The sequence below is a fragment of the Papio anubis genome, chromosome 6 (assembly GCF_008728515.1).
Source record: "Papio anubis isolate 15944 chromosome 6, Panubis1.0, whole genome shotgun sequence".
In the NCBI taxonomy this organism is placed as follows: Eukaryota; Metazoa; Chordata; class Mammalia; order Primates; family Cercopithecidae; genus Papio; species Papio anubis.
Genome location: NC_044981.1, coordinates 27005935 through 27010570, shown reverse-complemented (window position 1 = coordinate 27010570; position 4636 = coordinate 27005935). Strand labels below are relative to the sequence as shown.

General features: G+C 40.3%; 1 non-coding gene across 1 annotated transcript; it reads right to left on the bottom strand.

The window, feature by feature from the left end:
- Nucleotides 1-4216: 4216 nt before the first annotated feature.
- Nucleotides 4217-4289, bottom strand: TRNAA-AGC. Its single transcript has one exon. It is a non-coding gene; the product is annotated as a tRNA-Ala (tRNA).
- Between the last annotated feature and the right edge of the window lie 347 nt (nt 4290-4636).

The window sequence follows — 4636 nt, the reverse complement described above, 5'->3', positions numbered from 1 at the left end:
TTACTTTCAATATGCTATGTAACTTTTAATGTCATATATAAGCATATTACTAGTGACTTTCCTATAGTCAGCATATTCATTTATAACACATTCTGACAATTTCTGGTTTTCAACTCATGGGTTTAGATCATTTACATTTAATGTTTTTATACATAAGTTTTTAGATAGATCCACTGTTTTTCTTTTTGAGGTGGAGTCTTGCTGTTGTCACCCAGGCTGGAGTGCAATGGCACAATCTCCCCTCACTGCAACCTCCGCATCCCAGGTTCAAGTGATTCTCCTGTCTCAGCCTCCCGAGTAGTTGGGATTACAGGCACCCGGCCCCATGCCTGGCTAATTTTTTTGTATTCTTAGTAGAGACGGGGTTTCACCACGTTGGCCAGGCTGGTCTCAATCTCCTGACCTCAGGTGATCCACCTGCCTCGGCCTCCCAAAGTGCTGTTATTACAGGCGTGAGCCACCGCGCCCATAGATCTACTTTTCAATGCTCTATTAATCATTTGTTCCCCTTGTCTCAATTCTTGTATGTTCTTGTTCCTAGTTTATTTCAGTTTATTTAAATCTGGTTCGTAAGTGGTCTAGGGATCACCATCCCAGGGGTCTAGGGATCGCCATAATGGCGCAATCTTGGCGCACTGCAACCTCTGCCTCCCGGGTTCAAGTGATTCTCCTGCCTCAGCCTCCCAAGTAGCTACGACTACAGGTGCCTGGCTAATTTTTGTATTTTTCGTACAGATGGGGTTCCACCATGTTGGCCAGGCTGGTCTCAAACTCCTGACCTCAGGTGATCCGCCTGCATTGGGCTCCCAAAGTGCTGGGATTACAGGTGTGAGCCACCGCGCCCGGCCTGGGCTTAACTTTTACATTTTATTTTATTTTAAGACAGGGTCTCACTTTATTGCCAGGGCACTGGTGTGATCTCTGTTCACTGCAACCTCCGCCTCCCGGGTCAAGCGATCTTCCCACCTCAGCCTCCTGAGTAGCTGGAACTACAGATGCATACCACCACATCCGGCTGATTTTTGTATTTTTTTTGTAGAGACAGGGTTTCACTGTGTTGCCCAGGCTGGTCTCAAACTCCTGGCGTCAAGGGATCCGCCCATCTCGGCCTCCCAAAGGGCTGGGATTACAGTAATGAGCCACCACGTCTGGCCTTGGGCTTACCTTTCTAGTCAACCTTGATTCATTGTCTTCCTTCAAACACCACATTCGATGATTTGCCAAATAACGGACACTATTCTTGCACAACTCTTTTGAATCTATCAATCACTATCCACTCATTTAATACATCTTCACTGGGGAGATGCTCTGTGCCAGACACTGTAGTAGGGTCAGGTAATTCAGAGGAAGTATAGACACCCCAGACCTCAAAAGAAGACAAGATAAATACAGACAACGGAAGATCCACCTCCAGATTCACCATCGTCAGTCTTTCTGTCATTTCCAGCTAAATAACACCTTTAAAAATGTTTCAAAATAACTAAGTCACTATTTCCAACTCTTTCAGTAATAGCACCCTTCTGTGTGCTGGACCACTCTTAATTTCCTGGTTATAACATGATCTTACTTTTCTTTTAATTTTTGTCTTTGCTTTCTGGCTAAATTTTTATTTTGCGTTATGAAGTTGATTAGATCCATTGGTGGATGGTGTGGTTCAGTTCTCCAACATGTTTGTCGATTTGTTGTCTACTAAGTCTACCAATTACTGAGAGAGGAGTTTTAGTGTCTTCAACTTTAATTGGATGTTGCTATTTTTACCTGGCTTATCTAATTTTGTTTATGTGTTTTGAAAATCTGTGTCCTCATATACATTTGGAACAGTATTACCCGGAGAATGGACAATCATAGTTATTTAGCAGCCCTCATTATTCCTGAAAAGTTTCTCGGCTTTCAAATCTACTTTGTCCGATTTTAATGTAAACATCACAGCTGTCTTTGATTAATGCTTGCATGAGGTATCTTTTCCACTCTTTCCCTTCAATCTGCTATATAACTTTTATTCTGATATATAAGTGTACTGTAGGTGGCTTTCTTATAGTCAGCATATTTATTTTTAATACATTCTGATGATCTCTAGTTTTTAATGAAGTACTTAGATCATTTACATGTAATGCTATTATAGATAAGTTTTTAGATAGGTCTGCTATTTAATAATTTATTAACCTTTGTTCCCTCCATTTTAATTCTTCTATGTTCCCCTTTCTGTCTTGTTTTGGTTTATTTAAATCTGATTAGTAAGTGGTCTAGGGATTACCATACACATATGTAACTTTTCACAACATACTTAGAAGCAATATTTTACCACTCAAGTTGAATATAGAAACTTCATCGAGAGTTAGGCCCATTACACTTACCCTTTTATCTTATTTATGTAGTATGTCTACATACAATGACAACTGTTTCTGATAGAGTTACAATTTTCGCTTTCAATCACCAAACATACCTTAAGGAACTCAAGAGAAGAATAAGAGTCTGTTATGTCTACCCAGACATTTTCTATTTCTGCTTTTGTTCCTTCATTGATGACGTTCTAAGTTTCCTTCTGGTATCACTTTTCTCATCTCAAATCTTTGCTAATTATTTTCTAGCATTCTCGCTAAGAATGAGAATGGATTTACTCACCTTCCAATGAGAATGCATTTATTTGCCTTTATGTCTGAAAGATACTTTTGCTCCGCATAGTATTCTGGGTTGATAGGTCTTTTTCTTTTGTTACTTACTAAATACTATGACATTTTTTTTCTGGCCCCTGTGGTTCCTGAAGAGAAATCTACACTCATTCACATGGTAGTTTCTTTTCCATTTTCCTTTGACCACTTTCAAGATTGTTTTGTGCTTTCCTCGTTTTCAGCAGTTTGATTATGATATGTTTTGCAATGGGTTTCTTTGGGTTTGTCCTGCTTGACCTTTGCCGAACTTTAAAAACCTGGTTTATATCTTTTGACAAATTGGATACATTTTCAGCCATTAATTCTTCAAAGTTCTATCCCACAAAGTCCTCTTTGTCCTCTTCTTTTCAGATTACAATAATGTGAATGTTAGATTTGTTGTTTTTATTTGTCCCTGAGGCTCTGTTCATTTACAAAAATCCTCCTTTCTCTCTATCATTCAGATTATGTAGGTATTCTTGTTCTGTTTTCAAGTTCGTTGGCTTTTTCTTAGCATCTGCATTCTGTTATTGAGATCATCCAGTTAAGCTTTTTATTTCCCCTAAGAGTTTTGGTTAACACATTTTTTTAATTCTTAAGTTTAAAATTGGTTTTATATATTCCAGATATTTGCTGACACTTTCCAACGTTCCATTCACTTCACGAATGTTATCCCCTAATTCTAGGAGCATTGTTATCATGACTGCTCTAATGTATGCGTCAGATGATTTTGACATCTGTGTCCTCTCAGTATAGTTATTCGAGGAGTCTCTTTGCCATGTGAATTAAGATCTCCCTGATTTTTCATAATGCTGAATATTTTGGGGCTTGCAACCTGGACTTCTTTGGATTATGTGATGAGACGCTGTGTTTTGTTGAAATCTTAAGAATAATATTGCTATTTTTGTTTTTGCAGACACAAAAATTGCCTTGTATTCAAGTTCCAAGTACCAACCAGCCTTCCATGTGTTGTTGTTTCAAAGATAACTCTATTTGCAAAGCCTTTGCACTGCTGTTCCGAGATCTCCGGAATGTGTGCAACCCAGTGGTCAGTGAGGACTGGAAAGTTGGCCATTGCGCAGTTCAGCTCTCAGGCTCTTTTTTGGTAAGTTGTTTGGGATTAGAGCCACTTATTCACAGCTGGCAGGTGCGTCCACAGGCTCATGAACAACTTTATGGGTTTGCTTTCTATAGTATCTGTCCAGGCACATTCTAGTTACTTGACACATCCTGGTTTCAGTCCCCTGACCAGAAAGCCGGGGCGGTATTTACCCAGGTGGCGCTGCCCTGCACTTTTCACAATTGTCTCACATTTAGGACCAAGCTGCAGGCAGAAACAGGGAGAAAAGAACAGGTGTATATGTCCCTTGGCTTCACAGCTCCTTGAAGAAACAGAAAATGAATTACACAGTAGATCTACACTATACTGAATGCCAGGAGGGAGCCGTCACCAGCCCTGTATTGTTGCTGCTCCTATGTCTTGAACCAAAGCAGCATCCTCCTCTCAGACACTAACTTGGGTTTGGAGATCTGAGTTTTTGGAGACCCAAGGTCCGAATAATAAAGCTTGGAGAATGTGGGCATCGATCCCACTACCTCTTGCATGCTAAGCAAGCGCTCTACCACTTGAGCTAACTCCCCACATCAGGGGAGCTTTATTTATCCTTAGTGGGTGGCATGGAACACAGGTGATTTCAGGGACTTCAGCGCAAAAGCAGGACTCTACTAAGAGCAGATCTCATTGATGGCCCAGGGCAAGGCCCAGTGGCTACTCATTCTCTGCAAAGAAGGAGAAAAGGGAACAAGGACAAAATCACAAAGGGAAAACACGTGCTTCCAAAATGCCAAGTTTAGGATATTCCGGGAATATCCTAAACCTAGAAAAAGGCACATCCCAGCAAAGGAGGACTTGCCTAGACCTGCCCAGCTAAGGTGTCACAGATTTTTAAAAAACGATTAAATGATAAAAAATGATTAAATGATTTTAT